General features: G+C 49.7%; 1 protein-coding gene across 5 annotated transcripts in view; it reads left to right on the top strand.

Annotated features, from left to right (window-relative positions):
* Positions 1–16559, top strand: part of LOC139361655 (disco-interacting protein 2 homolog C-like) — a 230607-nt gene that overhangs the window by 27382 nt on the left and 186666 nt on the right. The gene's annotated exons all lie outside the window — the stretch shown is intronic.

Genomic DNA, 16559 nt, shown 5'->3' with positions numbered 1-16559 from the left:
AGAGCAGCTCGGCCTGGCCATGGGTAGATCCCAGCGTGTCCCGCCTCCCGCCTGCAGCTGCAGCTCTGTTTCTCAGTCACAAATGAGACAAGTGGCCTGAGGTTGTGGGCCGAGGAGGGGCAGCTCGGTGTCCCCAGCACCTGACTGTCCAGGCTGCTCTTGGGCCAGCCTGAGGGAAGGGGCGGAGGAGAGCTGGGAGGGTGCACAGTGTGTCCTCCTCCCCCGCCCTGGGACTGAGGTAAGCCCAGGCTGCTGTCAGGATGGAGGAAGATGCCCTCAGGAAGGAGGAAGAGGCCGATGGAGTTTGGTCAGCAGCCAGTGTTGTCTTTCCCACAGGGGATACGCAGTGCCCCAACTAGCAGGAAAAAACTCTGCTTTAGTTTTTAAATTTTGCTCATTCTCTTTATCGTGCTGGTCATGGTAAGATTTGGATATTGTTGGTAGGAATCAGTGTCAATTGCGTACAGTTGACTCTTGTCCAACACAAGCTTGAGCTTTGCGGGTCAACTTATAGGTGGATTTTTTCAACCAAACTCAGGGAGAAAATACAGTGTTCTGCCACGTGAAACGCATGTCGGAGGGCTGATTCTTTGTACACGCAGAAAATACAGTGTTCCTGCCATGTGAAACGCGTGTCGGAGGGCCGACTCTTTGTACACGCAGGTTCGGCAGGTCCACCTGTGGGGCTTGAATGTGCCTGGATTTGGTGTCCATGGGGTCCTGGAACCGACTCCCTGAGTCCAGCGAGGCTGGCCCCGGGATCGACTCCTTGAGGACAGCGAGGCTGGCCCCGGGACCGGCTCCCTGAGGACAGCGAGGCTGTTTCTAGTAGCAGGTGGTTTATTTTGTGTTTTCCCCCTGGCTCCACACCCCGTTCTCAAAGACACGGCTGTCACAGGGGGACCAGCTGGGGCAGGGGAAGAGTGGAGGGCACCTGGTAGAAGTGGCCGTGGACTCTCTTAGGAACGATAACCGTGACACCTACCGTAGACGAAGATGTTGTTGGTCTGCACTCTTCTCGTGTTGGTCTGGGGCATACAGTGGCCGTGGGCTGGTGTGGTCCACAGCCCCGGTCTGGGGCATGCAGTGGCTTTGGGCTGGTGTGGTCCACAGCCCCGGGCTCCGTGGTCCCTGACCCCGAAATCCCATCCGGTCCTGTGTCACCTTGGGCCAGCTGTCTCCTGAGGGGAAGGGAACAGGGAACAGCCCTCCCCGCATGGCCTCCCCAGCACCACCCACCCCCAGGACCTCCAGTGTTGACCCTGCTGGGGGCTCCTCTCTCCTGGGGGGACCTTGTCCCAACAAGAGGACTCCATGGGCTGCAGGAGGTGTCGAGCTATTTTCTCTCCTGGAACTGGGTTGCTGGCAGCTCCCAGATGCAGGAGGAAAGGCTCAGAAGTGCCTTCATAATAAGGAGTTGTTGACGTGAACTTTGGACAGCAAACACTGCTTACATTTCCTTTTCCATTTTGATGCGTTAATGGTGTGCGGCAACACCGTGACACACGGGGATGCAGGTGATGGGTGACCCCCCCGCAAGGGGGCCATGCACCTGTTTGATAAGAAGGCATGCTTCTCTTACTGCAAATAAAAACTTTTAATGGTTTTCTGCCAGAAAGACCCTGTCCTTTATGTAGGATACATAGAGGATCATTTGGCAAGGGATTGGGGATTTGGGGTTAAACTAAAAACAAATTAATTTCATTTTGTAGCACTCTGAACCCATTTGAGTTAATTATTCATTGAGAATTTGAATGGCACACACTGTTCTGACTTCCAATTTCCCCCTAATGAACGGCATTTGCTGTAACATGACAAAACCCTTAGTCTTAGAATTACTGGGTAATGTGGAAAAAGTCAAAGTTGGTTCTCTGTTGTTTTGCTTTAAGGAAATTATATTACTTTGCAGCCACTTAGTTTTCTCCTTTCCAGTAAGAAAAATTGCTTTCTTACTACCTGAAAATTCGTGAAGGTCAAGGGGACACAGGCTGCAGTGCATTAAAAGCCACCATCAAATGTGGACGTGGACCGAGTTTTCCCCTGTTCTCTCCCACCATCAAATGTGGATGTGGACTCAGTTTCCCCCTGGTCTCGCCCATCATCAAATGTGGACTTTGACCCAGTTTCCCCGTGTTCTCGCCCATCATCAAACGTGGACGTGGACCCAGTTTCCCCCGTTCTTTCCCACCATCAAATGTGGACGTGGACCCAGCTTCCCCCTGTTCTTGCTAACCATCAAATGTGGACTTGGACACACTTTCCCTCTGTTCTTGCCCACCATCAAATGTGGACACGGATTCAGTTTCCCTCTGTTCTTGCCCACCATCAAATATAGATGTGGACCTAGTTACCTTCTGTTCTCACCCACCATCAAATGTGGGTATGGACCCAATTTCCTTCTGTTCTTGCCCACCATCAAATATGGGCATGGACTCAGTTTCCCTCGGTTCGTGCCTACCTTGCCACCATGGCTCATTTCACAATCACTCAGGAAAGGAAGAAACATTATTTTTAATAGGCATGAAGGCAGTTGTTTTTAACCTAAGGAACAGGACATAATTCCAGCAATGGGAATGACCAGCCGAGTGGGTCTGTGTGAGGTTTGGAAGAAAAAAAGGATTTTAAGTTCCCCTCTCTGTGTGTGCCCACCTCCCCCAGTTGAGAGTCACAGATTTAATTACTTTAATTTTGAGCTTAAAATACTTTGACAACCTAACAAAAACTACTACAGTCCTATAAAATTCTGCTGTGTGTTTGGTTTTTCAGTTGCTTTTCTGAATATGGTAAATGAATGCATTATGAGTTGTTATTTTAGTAATTGCTGTAAAAATTAATGTATGTTATAACCAAGTGTTATAAAGTTAATTTAGCACCAAAGTAAAGCTAAAGCTGCATTGATTTCCCAGTGTAGTTGTGCATAACAACGGCTCCATGAGGCAGGGGCTGTGACCCTGCAGTCTGGTGGAAGCAGGTGCCACCTGGCTGGTGCGTTCGCTGCCCGTCCCCTCTTGCTGCCAGGCAGCTTTGCAGTTTCCAGGCTATGCGGGAATTGAGGCCGGTGGTCAGTAAGAGACGGTGGGGAGTTGGGTGGTGCAGGTTGGCGTGGGGTGGAAGGAGGCGTGGAGAGCCTGGGGAAGCCTGGACAGCAGCTCCGGTACCTGCACAGGGGGGCAGGGTGCAGCGGCACGGGACAGTGAGTAGCTCCTGGAAACAGCCGTTGGGGTTTTTATAGATGAGTCTGTCTTCAGCTCTGCATCCCTTTCCTGCTGAGTCCGGGTGGAGGGTGGAGGCGTCGAGCGCTTGTTTCTCCAGGTGAGGGCCCATCGGACACAGCCAGTGTTTCCTGGAGTCCCCTCACCTGGGAACGTGCCCCTGCTCTTTTCAGAACAAAACAAATCTTAGTTAAACTTGACACATCACCTTTCCAGAAGGTGTTTAAGTCTGTATGCCTGTTAAGTCACCTAACTTTAAAGAGTAATGATACAATATGCTTCTTTTTTGGGGAGAAAACCTAGCTGATTTAAAAGATAAAATCAGAGGTTGGGGTCGCAGCATTTTGGAGGAGACTTGGTTTATGTCCTAGTGGGCAGCAGTGTTTCCTCAACTATGGTGTTTGCTCTATTATTACATTACAGAGGTGACACTTCAAGCATAGGGAAATGGAAGGCAAAAGAGCGCCCCCATTCAGAGATAAACGTTATCAACATATTCATGCACTTCCTTCTGCTGTTTTTGCTCTTCACTTTTTGTTTTAAGACCACGTTCGTAGGATGGATATATAATTGTTTATGGTGACTTTAAAAGCACCTTTCTTGCTAAAAAGAGTATTTTTTCAGTCTGGAAAATTTAGACAACATGTTTTGTTTAAAAATTAATTATAATACCACCGTGAAGTCATCAATGTTTTTATACATTTTCTTGGTCTCTTTATGGACTTAATAGATACAATTTAACAAATTGGAAATAACGTAATATTATGCATAAAATGTTTCTTGGCATTAGAGATGGAGCAGAGAGGAGGCACAGGGCTTCCCGCTGGCTGAGGTCCTCCCAGGGTGTGACCAGCAGCCTCCCAAGTTTAGGGTCTGCACGGAGTAAGATTTCTAAATTGCCTTACACCACAACCCCTGCAGCCACGCGTCCCTTTGATAAGGGGGTGTAGTCTGATAGATTTTTCAAGACAAGAGTTTGCTGGATCTGAGGCTGTTTCAGCTGCTTCTGGAGACGGCAGCTCTGGGACGTTTGTGCCAGCTCTCCCTCAAGACCCCACGGATGCCACATCCTCATCTTTTGGAACCCAGTGTTGTAGAGGAGAAATCTGAAGCCAGTTTGATTTTTGCTTCTTGGTAGGAAACTGATGTTTTCAGGCTTTTCCCCTTTATTTCCATAATGAAGATGATGTCCCACCTCATCCAGAGGTGTGTTTGTTACCTTGTCGGGAATGTCCAGCCCTTATGTCCCCCTTCAGGTCCTCAGTCCCTTTCTCAACTTCCTCGCAATCCTCCCCATCTCATCCATCTTCACTGTAATTCTGTTATTTTTTTCATTTTTGTGCTCACTTTCCCATGCGACTTTTGTTCTTGTTTCACAGATGCCCGTGCCAAACTTTATGTCTGGGGCTCGAGGGCCGTGTTTTATTCTGTCTGCCTCTGCATGTACTTTTGAGAAGTGGGGTTGGAGGTTGCCCCCCAGGTGCTGTTTCAGCTGGGCCTGCCCAGACTCTGTGAATTGGGGGCGTCGGGCAAATCCCATGTGGCTCTATGGTGGGCCGTGCCGCTGAACCGTACGTCTGAGGTTTGGGGGCCGTGTTTCATTCTGTCTGCCTCTGCATGTACTTTTGAGAAGTGAGTGTGGGGGTTGCCCCCTGGGTGTTTCAGCTGCACCTGCCCAGACTCCTTGAAGTGGGAACGTCGGGCAGAACCCGTGTGGCACTACAGTGGGCTCTGGTGCTGACAGAGCAAGAAGCCGCACTCCCAGGACGTGCTTGCAGCTGTGGGCAGGACTGGGATTGTGACAGGATCATTTCCTTCTCTAAAATACATCTCAACAGTTATCCAGAGGGTTGGCTGTAGGCTTTCAACAGCTTCACTCTTCTTAGTTACCAGGAGACAATTCACTAAACAGAGTTGCTGTCAGGGTTTAATTAGGAATTTCTGCGAGAGGCTGGTGGTACAGCTCCCTCTGCAAGCCTCCTGCAGCCTACCCGTCCCCACTCTTGGGCCCAGCCACCTGCATTGGTCTGTGGAGACTGCACATTCTCTGTTCTCCTAAGGGGCTCCTGGACTTCGGGACAGCCTTGGTAAGTTGATGTGTAACTCCCAGTCTCTTCTCTCTTTAAGTAAGTACGTTCATGGAATCCTGATCTTCGAAATTGTTTCATCTTTGTAAAACAGCCATAGTTTCCTAAGCCACCTTGTGTCTGAGTGTGAATCACTTGTTATTTTTCACTGCAGAATGAACAGAACTGGAATCATAAGATTTAGAGGGTGATGAAAAGACAGAGGTTAGCATATTCCATTTTCTCACCTTTTCCTTACACTTTTTCCTTAAATGCACCCCTCGTATGTCTGTGAAGTTCTTCCCAATTCTGTAACGTCACTCCATCCGCAAGTGGAACATTTGTGAACAGTAACAAGTATTGATGTATACACCTCTGCAACCCCGCTGGAATTAATGCTTTTTATTTATGAATGGATGGTCATCAGATGGCCAGAGGGATTCCCTGTGAATTGCGGGGGTCCTCATGCCTGCTTGTGAGTGACATGCACATGGCGAGGGCTAGGGAATCTGAGTCTCTGTGATTCGAGTAGTGACATCGTTTACGCAAGGCAGGTGGATGACTCTTTGAGCTTGGCATGCTCCTGGGTGGCACAGCACAGCTGACATGGAGTGGGGCAAGGGCTTGTTCCACGAGTTTCTGTGTTTTTGTTGTTGTTGTTGTTGTTGTTATTTTTTTTGAGATGGAGTCTCTCTCTGTCACTCAGGCTGGAGTGCAGTGGCGCGATCCAGGCTCACTGAAAGCTCCACCTCCCGTGTTCACACCATTCTCCTGCCTCAGCCTCCCGAGTAGCTGGGACTACAGGTGCCCACACCACGCCCTGCTAAATTTTTTGTATTTTTAGTAGAGACGAGGTTTCACAGTGTTAACCAGGATGGTCTCGATCTCCTGACATTGTGATCCACCCGCCTTGGCCTCCTGAAGTGCTGGGATTGCAGGCGTGAGCCACCGTGCCTGGCCTGTTTTTGTTTTTTTGAGACGGAGTCTTGCTCTGTCATCCAGATTGAAGTGCAGTGTCATGATCTAGGCTCACTGCAACCTCCACTCACTGCAACCTCCGCCTTTCAGTTCGAGCAATTCTCTTGCCTCAGCCCCCCTAGTAGCTGGGATTACAGGCATGTGCCACCATGCCTGGCTGATTTTTGTATTTTTAGTAGAGACAGGATTTTGCCATGTTGGTCGGCTGGTCTTAAACTGTTGGCCCCATGTGATCCACCCGCCTTGGCCTCCCAAAGTGCTGAGATTACAGGCATGGGCCACTGCACCCGGCCCTGTGTTTGACTCTTAAATCTTCTTTTTCTTTTTAATATTTCTGTTTCTGGACGGCCACTCAGTGGATATGGAGGAAGAGTTCACAGATGTCCGTATTACATTTCTTACTTAAATTAGCCTCCCTTGAACACTGCTATAGGGTACAGATGCATGAAGGGCTGAAAGGGTGGTTGCGTCCCAGTAAGTGTGAGCGTGGAGCTGGTCTGTGAGACCCCGGTGCCAGTGAAGGCACCCGTGTGAGATGGCCTGGGATGGGGGTGTTCAGAGCCCTGACCGTGGCACACACCCTTCAGCTTTGATGTTTCAGGCCATTGCTCTGGTCATCAGTGAGCAGAAGGTCTAACAGCAGTGATATTTATCACTAGCTGTGTTGGCCAATGTGTTAGGAGGGTGAACCTGTTTGACTTAAGCTGTTTGACGGGTTTGCATTTAAATAGACAACTGGTGACCTGGTGCCTGGACGCTTGCTCTGTGACTTGCCCTACGTGGCTTCTCCCTCTGGTATGCGTTAGATGAGATGGGCGTGTTTAGGGTGGTGTGGCCCTAGACTAGAAATGCAAACCCTGCCTCACCCCAGATCTGCCCCACCCCAGTGTGACTTTTGGAGGTGGAGGCCCAGCATCCTTCACCTGCCCTCCAGGGTGATGCTGAGGATGCTGAGGTTTCAGAGCGCTGCTTTGTTGGCACTCCAGCAAGTCCTGCTTAAAGAGGCCAGGATCTGAAATGGCAGGTTACCAAATTGTATAGCAGAAAAATAGAAACGTTTCCTTAGAATGGGCGTAGGAAGAAAAATGATTTCCTTCACCATATCTGGAAAAGATTTCAAATTAGCAGGCACTATTTGGAATTATTAGTGGTCTCCTCTATTTCTTATCTTTTTTTTGTTTTTTGTTTTTTCTTTATTTTGATACAGGGTCTCACCCTGATGCCCAGGCTGGAGTGCAGTGGTGCAATCTTGGCTCCCTGCAACCTCTGCCTCCTGGACTCAGGTGATCGTATCACCTCAGCCCCCTGAGTATCTGGGACTACAGGCACGATACCATACCTGGCTATTTTTTTTTTTTTTTTTTTTTTTGTAGAGACGAGTCTTGCTATGTTGCCCAGGGTGGTCTCAAATTCAAGCATTTGTCCTGCCTCAGTCTCCCAAAATGCTTCTGTACCCCTGACCCAACAAGGAAGGACAAGAGGCGTGAGCCACACTCCTGGCCTCCTGTCTTTCCTTGTTGGAGCAGGGATGTAGAAGCACTTGCCGCAGCTGACTTGAGTATATCTCGTTTTGCTTTGTTTTCGTCACGGGTAACCTGGCAGTGCTGTGCACCAGTGCTGCTGGCCAGTTGTTTTTTCGATGGACTGGCAGAAAATCAAACTGAGACCCGGGTCCCTTTCTCCCCGGGTACTGACCAGGTGGGAGAGGAAGGACGTTATCTGAGTATCAACTTCATGAGGGCTGGTGGGGAAACGTCAACTTTAAGGTGCCTGGGATCTAAGGCATGGAACCCAGAGTGCAGCGGAACATAGGGGATGTAGCCTTGGGAGCAGAGACGTGCGGGCCAGTGCCCTCGTTCCTGGCAGGTTCTGAGTGCAAGAAAAGGTTAGTGACCCAGCCGAAGTCACGGAGCAACCTGCCAAGACCTGCCTGGATGTGTGGCTGGCATCTGTGCTGGCCCCAAAACTGCCCATTTGGGGATTCCTTGCAGTTTCAGACCCATCTAGGGGTCCGGAGAGGGTCCCAACCATGACCTCAAAGAACCAGGTGTTGCCTTGAGATCCTCCAAGGTGAGGGTAGGAATTTTTTTTTTTTTTCAATTAGCAATAATTTGTTGTGAATGATCTTGGACCTATTTTCCACTTCTTTGTATAGGAAGAGAGACAGAATAAAAAGTCTCAATGTGCCAGATGCCATGTAATGAAGTCGTGGGGTTAACATTGTTGATTATTATGTAACATCACGTTAAGTGGAACATATTCACACGTGTCCACAGCGTGTGCGTGTGCCCAGTCCGATGAGCAGGTTGGGTTGGGGTCGCTGCTGGTTCATGCAGCCCCTCTGGGTGGTGCTTTCTCTGTGACTTGCCCAACACCGTTGCTGCTGCCTCTGTTGGAGTTCAGCCTTGACCGGCCTTGCTGCCACCAGGTTCTCGGGGCCTGTGCACCCTCTTCCCCGCGCGCACCCTCTACCCCGCGTGCACCTTCTTCCTGGGGCACACCCTCGTCTCCGCGAGCACCCTCGTCCTCCGTCCTGCCCACCCGGGGTCTGCTGTGTGTTTCTACTCAGCCCATGCCTGCCTCTTGCTGTGAGCTCAGTTTATTGAGGTGCGGTGAGAAACCAACAGAGGGGAGCAGTGTCCCAGCTTGTCAGGGCAGGAGGGAGCCTTGGGCATCTCTTCCCCAACTCTGGCGACCCACCCTTCGCGATATAGTGCTGGGGAGAGAGGTGAGTTCTAAAGGTAAGACGGCCGTGATTTCCTGAGTCTTAATTACCTAACACTGGGTCATCTGCCATGTCGCCTCATCGAAGGGCACCTCTAGAGACAAAGCAAAGCCTCTGGTGGCCGTGGGCGGGGTGGCCATGCCTGTCTGTGGGTTCTGTAGAACCTACCCAAAGCCCCTCCAGCCGTGGGGATGTTCAGGCACTTGCCGCCTGTAGGAAGTGTGCGTTAGCCACGTGGTAGGTGCGGACGCCTGGAGGGATAGGCACAGGCCCACAGGCGTGGTGAGTGTGGGAGATTTAGCCACGTGGGGACGTGTGGCGGGATAGGCACAGGACCACAGGCGTGGCGGGTGTGAGAGAAAGTGCACAGAGTGCCCAGCAGATGGCGTGTGGTCAGCGGAAGCCGTGAACACAGGCCGGGCTCGGGAGACACATTTGGAAATACACTTTAAGCAACATCAATGGATAATGCTGCGATTTGGTTTCCTCCCGTGGTCCAAAACATGTTCTAGAGATGCCGCTGCTTTGTGTGTACCTGAGACAAGGGTCTAAATGTATTAGGGCCTTGATGTAATCTGTAAGACAGGTACAAAATGCCTATTTCAACGAGGCACTGAACAAGAAAGCGTGCTCTATTCAGTGCAATGAGAATGCTTCATTGTCATAAGCAAAGTAAAATGCCCCCAAGGCGAGCTTGCCATGTGTTTAATGACCCTGGACACGAGCCTCCTAAACCTGCCAGAAAGTGCTTCCAGCGTGGCTTCATGCAGTGGTTTCATGCAGTGGCTTCAGTGGAGAATGTGCATATGTGGCTGATACTGAGAGCTGCGCAGCACCCTCCTGACCTGACGCATGCCCATGTGTGGACCGTGAGCCGGGCAGCACCCTCCCGACCTGACGCATCCCCACGTGTGGGCCATGAGCCGGGCATCCTGACCTGACAGGTCCGCATGTGTGGACCATGAGCCGGGCAGCACCCTCTTGACCTGACGGGTCTCCTTGTGCCCATTGTGGGACCTCCGTCAGTCAAACAAGTGACACATGTCAAACTGAATGCAGGGAAGAGGGTCCAGGATTGCACGCAGGCTGCATGTCTCATCCTTCTGAGGCCTTCTGGGAAGCCAGGAGGGCAGTGGGGTCTTTTGCGTGTTTCCTCCTGGTGGCTATGAATTTGTACCAATGGCTTTTTGCAAAAGGGCCCGGAAGCGGAATCAGACCCTGTCTTAGAAAGGATGACGTCTTCACGGGCACCTCTTTCCGCCACTCTAGTGCTCCTGTGATTTTTCAATATGTGCACCCTGCAGACTTCAGCCTGTTGGTGTCTTGGGGGAATAGATACCAGGATTGTTCCAATGTGTGCAAACCTGAAACAGGAATTTCTCTGCATTAAGTTGGTCACCAAAATGGGAGGTAAGGGGAGAGGGGAAGGAACTTCTTGGCCTCATCAGCCCTTTTCTTGAAACTCACAGTCAAACTTTGTCAAATTCTAGATGATGGTGCTTTAGTCGATGCATTTATGTATGTTATGTCTCGTTTTCTGAGTATGGTGCTTCGAGAATTTAAATATTAAGGTGAAATTGCCATGCACGGTTGAATTGGCACCATAATTTGACTCTCTGTAAAGCCTTTTGGTTTTCTGTTAGAGTGACTTACCATTTTTTGAGTTAACTGAAACAAACTCTGCTGTCAGCACGAAGGAACCACTGTCTAGTTAGGACATCCAATTAAATAGAATTCTCCTAAATAGAGCGTGCTCTTTTCATAAATTTTAAAAATTCATCTATTCATCAAACACATATTGAGTACTTATCACCCTGGTTGCTAGTCACTGTTCATATATATTTTTAAGGAATTACTTCCACCTAGCTCTGAAATAACATTGTATTTAGAATTTAGCCCAGAGGTGATTAAGCATGAACTTTTCTCAGCAGTCTTGTTTTCATTTTTACTTGATAACATGTTCTCAGACTCGGTGCCCAGCTGACGTTACTGTGCATTGCCCCAGGCACACACCTGGCCGGCGCTGTGTCTCTGGGGCTTTAGAGCAGGAAGGAAGGGCTGCCAAGTGTCTGGCCCTTCCATGTTTCCCTGGGGGAAGGATTAGGCCTTGGGCAGGAGTCTTGGCTTGTCTTACTGGATTAGCTGGTGTCATTCAGTCAGCTCTGCCTTGGTGTTAAGCTCTGGACTGACTCTGACCTCTGAATGGCAGAGGAGAGGATGGCGTTTTAGAATCAGTCATGCAGACCGGGGCACCCAGCAGGTCTCGGATAAAAAGTGGTGGCAATTGATCACTTCCCTTTTTGGGAGAACTGTGTGGATTGACTCAGACCTCTTTCTTTTGATTTTATCTTGAGACTTTGCAGAAGCAAAAATGCCTTTAAAAAAAATTAAATGATGGGCTTTTGTAATGTTTGTGTCTCCCCAAGATTCACAAGTTGGAATCCTCACCCGCGAGGAGATAGTGCTAGGAGGGGGAGCTTTGGGCGGTGAGGAGGTCATGAGGGTCTCATAAATGAGATTTGTGCCCTCAAAAAAGGGACTACAGAGAGCTCCCTCGCTCCTTCCATGGTGTGCGGACCCAGTGAGAAGCGCCGTCTATGAACCAGGAAGCCCTCACCAGGCAAACCTGTCAGGCCTTGACTATGGACTTCCCAGCCTGAGACTGAGACTGAGAGCTGTGAGAAATGAACTTGTGTCATTTGCCAGCCCCTGCCCAGCCTGTGGTGTGTTGTTAGAGCAGCCTGGGTGAACGAAGGCAGGTCGTGAATTTTCTGTCATGCTTTCTGGCTTCAGATACTTGCTAGGGAGATGTCACCATCTTACCCAGGTGGAAGTGTCTGGAATCAGACGTTCCGTTATGATTTGACCTTGTTCTTGCCCCACGCCTGTGCCGTTCACACCTCCAGGTGTCTCGGCTGCCCGCGGCCCCTCCAGACGTTTCTGATTCGGGGTGTGGTGCTGGTCGCGGCCGTGCCGTCAGTGACCAGGAGTAGGAGCTCGCGCCCCTCGTGAAGCAGCAGCCTCACCCGGAAGCTGCCGAGAAGCATTTGACAGAAGGTGATCGCGCCTCGAGACTGAAACTTCCTGTTTACAGGGAATGGAGGTGCATAGTAGGGAATTTAATGATGGCCCTAGAAACAGATGCCTCTGGGGTAGGGGATATTCTGCAGGACAATGCAATGATCTTCTCGAAAAGTGAAGATCACAGATAAAAGGGGTGCGAGGCTGTCCCTGACTAAGACGGGGAAGGAGAGTCACTCAGCACAGTGTGTGCCCCGGATAGAAAAGACGTTTTCGGAACGATTGTGCTACCTGAACATAACCTGGACAACGATGCTCTGAAATCATTCTTGTCTGCCGATGATGGTACTGCGGCTGCAGAGGGGCCTTTATTCCTAGGGAACGTGTGCCTGAGGACTCGGTGAGGCAGCAGGAGCCTCTCACCTTCAAGTGGCTCCAGAGAAGAAACAAATCTGTCTCTCTGTCTGATCTACAGAGAGAGTGAGAAAGCAAATCTAACGAAATGTTAGCAGTTGTTGGAGCTCCACGTGGAGAAAACTTGACCACTCGTTGTACTGTTCTTCCACTTTTTAAATATGTTTGAACATTTTCATAATGAAAATGTGGGAAAGTAAAAATAAATCTGGAAATTAGAACGGAAGTGAGCCCAGCCAAGTGCTCTTGGGTTCAGCCGGGAAGAGCCAACGGTCCGTTGGTGTTCTCTCGACTCGTCGTGGGGATTTCCTCCTCCTGGGTTCACCACCTAGTTTTCCTTGTGATAGTTATTTTATACATAGCTATGAGCATAGGTGATACTGAAAACACACGTTTAGTGTGGTTTGTCATTAAGAATTTGGAGAACTGGCTAAATAAACCACTTGTACAGAGTTGAGATGAGCACTACCTGCCTCAGCGTCTGTGGTAACAGCTTCATTTGGGTGCAGAGCTTGGCAGAGGTTTGAGTGACTCTGTCTCGATGGTCCTCTGTCAGAGGACAAGGTTAAGCATCACCACCGAGGGCCCTGTTGAGCCTCTCGGCTGGAAGTAACCTCCCCCTGGCTGGTGAGGCAGCCTCTGAGGGCCTTTCCTGACAAAGCCCTTCACTGAGCTGCAGTTTGGCCATCTCTGCCCTCACCTCCCCGACTGCAGGGCCTCGAGGTCTCACCACCTCCAGCCTGAGCACCCAGTGCCCAGGGGCAATTTCCCACCTTCCCTGGGGGCTCAGGATTCTGGCTCCCGGGGCAGTGCCCGCAGCTGGGCCCCTCCTCCTGGGCTGGGGGTAAGGCTGGCCACGGCCTCCTGCTATGTCCCACTGGCCACTTCACCGCAGCTGCAGCCCTCACTGGGTGGCCCCTCCTGCTTCTGTTGGATGAGGAGATGCAGGCCTTCACCGAGGCTTCCTGGCCTCGCCCCTGCTGGCCCCAAGGCTGTGCCGCTTCCCCCTTCCCAGCCCCTGGTCTCTGTACAGTGTCTGTCCAGGATGTCTGTCCATCTGTCCTTGACATTCTGTCCAGAAGCAGCCACTGTCATCTTAGTTTGTGAGGGGCGAGCAGAGCCCAGGTGCGGTCGATGTGGAGATGCTCATGCACTTCAGTGTGCAGGGAAGTGAGTTCCTTCATATCTACAGCCTCTGCACAGCCAGCTGGGAGCTCACCCCATTCACAGGTGGATGTGCCTTGTTTTTTGGCCCAATCACCTGCATTAACTCAGAAGAGTCACAGTTCCCTGCTTTTCTGTCTTTCGTGACCGTCCACCTCCCTCCTCTGCCTGGGGCTGAATGGTGGGGTCTGTCGTGGGTTCGTGGGACCCTCTGTTCTTGTGCGGCCACCAGGAACTGTTATCCGGGCTGATTCCACAGGAGGAGTTTGGGGTGAGCTCCTGAGCGAGAGTTGGGAAGACTAACGTCTGTGTAAACCTTGCTTGTTCATGGTTATTCCTCTCAGTCTTCTTAAATTGTGAAAAATTGGGGACCATTTTGAAATATGGATTTAGGTATGGATTGGTGAGGAGAGAACGTTGATCTAATTGGGTTTACGTTGTGTGTGATAATTTTACACTATCCTTGGGAAAAACTGAAGATGTTGACAGGGTCATGAGAATCGTTTCTTTCTTTCTTTCTTTCTTTCTTTCTTTCTTTCTTTCTTTCTTTCTTTCTTTCTTTCTTTCTTTCTTTCTTTCTTTCTTTCTTTCTTTTCTTTTCTTTTCTTTTCTTTTTTTTTTTTTTTTGAGATGGAGTCTCACTCTTGTTGCCCAGGCTGGAGTGCAATGGTGCAATCTCGGCTCACTGCAAACTCTGCCTCCTGGGTTCAAACAATTCTCCTGCCTCAGTCCCCCAGTAGCTGAGATTATAGGCGCTCACCACCACGTCCAGCTAATTTTTTGTATTTTTGGCAGAGATGGGGTTTTGCTCTTAAGGGCATTGTTCGTTAAGTATTAATTGGTGGCCTGCCGTTGAACTAATGTTAGTGAAGTGCTGACATCATCAGCCATGGCAGAAACTTACTTGGCATCCCTGGAAAAGAGGGCAGGGAAGCATAGTGCCCTGATACCACCTCATTCTCCAGTGCTACTTCCAACTCTGAGCTGATGGTCATTATGAGTGGATCTGCCCTGGACAATTAGTTTAGTGCAGCTGCCTTGGACAGTCAGGTTAAAAGTAACAAACCGCCACAAAACTCAGCTAATAAAATGTGAGGAGAGACATGGGGCACCAGGAAGGGGTGAGGCCTGTCTCCCTGTGTGCCATCTGTGTGGAGCCTCAGTACCTAGGGGACAGCGTTTACACAGAGCCCCAGGTTTTTATTAGCATTTCCCTGAATAAAATGTCACTGGTGAGCTGCGGACTGGGAGGCTTTTTCTGATGATTAGGTTTCGTAATGTGGGATCATCAGTAGGCAAGGTGGGCCTGAGGGCCATAGGATCTGGAGACTGTCCAGGGCTGCTTTCTGGGGATGACAGGCTTGTCCCTTCAGCAGTCAAGACACCAAAGAGAGTCTTTCTGAGAATAAAAGAGAGAAGCTTTTAAGGAAAAAAGCAGTTTCTCTCTCTGTTTGGGAGTTGAGTGCATTTTCCTACATTTACTCGGAGATGTTCCTTGGTTCCCACCATGTGCCATCGCCCCGCTATGGGGTAGGGTCACCCCACCTCGTACCTAACCCAGGAAAACTCCTCTGTAGTTATTTCAGAGGCTGTGTGCATTTCTCTTGCCTCAACGGGTAGAGTGAGTTTTTCTTCCTACTGTTTTTAGTCAGTTTTCTTAATCTAGCCTGTTACTGGGATAAGTTCCAGAGACGAGCAGTTTTAAAAACAATCTTTGTACGTTGAGTAGAGAGCAGTCCACCTGTAACCAGTTTGTTCTTGGAGGTACCGCAGCGGCCTTGGTTACGCGAGGGCCCCGTGGCTCAGGATGGGCCGAGGAAGGAGTGCGTGAGCAGTGGGCACTGGCCGGAGGCAGGGGAGGCGTGGCCACCTGTGGCTCGAACTCCCCCCATCCACTCTACCGCACCGCTGGGACGTGAACATTCTCGCCCTGGACGTTTTGTCTAAATGTTCAGTGCCCAGGCTCTTGGGTACACAGGCGGCCCCGGGTTTTATTTCAAAAGGGTGTCACGAACAGTGAAGTAACCCACGTGCCTAAGCTTTGATTGACATGAAGGAATGTAGAGGCTGCTGAAATCCTGGTCATTTTAGAACAAAGTATTTTATTAACAGTTTTCTAAAAGAAAGAAATCATTAAAAAATTGATCCCTGTTGAGGTAGAAGGATCTCGTCCTCATGCTCCTCAGTTCCTTCCAGAATCAGCTTCCAGTTCAGCTGCAGAACAGGTTCTGGTGGTGGCTGGAGCAGCCCAGACACGTGCCGTCGGGTCTAAGTTCACACTGGTGTCCGTGTGGTCTCCAGTTATGGTGCGGGCCGTGGGGTCTGAGTTCACACCATTGCCCATGTGGTCTCCAGTTACGGTGCTGGCCATGGAGTCTGAGTTCACACTGGTGCCTGCGTGGTCTTCAGTTACAGTGCTGGCCATTTGTGCCTTTCTGGGAAGTTAGAAGGAGGATCATTTCATCACGTCTCTGTCCTCCCACACCTGATCTATGCTGGGCCACCGTGAATTCTTCCTTTTAACTGTTTCTCTCATCACGGGCAACACTGGTGTTCTGTGGTCAATGTTTGCCATTTCTGAAAACGGATTCTGTGTTTCTTTATATAATCACCTGGTCTCTTTTACGAATTTCGCTTTTCTTTAAGAAAATCATCGTGCTTTTATCTCTTCAATGTCAACTCTGTTCCCTGACACAGGCTCTTACCAGCTCGAAAATTAAAAGTAATCTTTGATTATACTTAATACTTTCTAAAGTTTTCAAAAGTTTATCAGCATGTGGGTTACTGAACATTGCCTGTTTATTTAATGGAAAATTAGATTCTAAGTAGAGTATTAGAGTGAAAATGATCTTTTGATTTTATTAAAATATTCAGGTAAAAATATTAAAATGCCTTCGCCAAACTTCATGCCTGTGTAGCGTGAAAACATTAAGCTGCTCTCTGCTCCCGGGAATGCATGAGTAGAGTATGTGTTTGAAA

Source organism: Macaca nemestrina, unplaced genomic scaffold, assembly GCF_043159975.1.
Source record: "Macaca nemestrina isolate mMacNem1 unplaced genomic scaffold, mMacNem.hap1 Scaffold_87, whole genome shotgun sequence".
NCBI lineage: Eukaryota > Metazoa > Chordata > Mammalia > Primates > Cercopithecidae > Macaca > Macaca nemestrina.
Note: the sequence above shows the minus strand (reverse complement) of the source record. Positions and strands in the feature narration are given on the sequence as shown.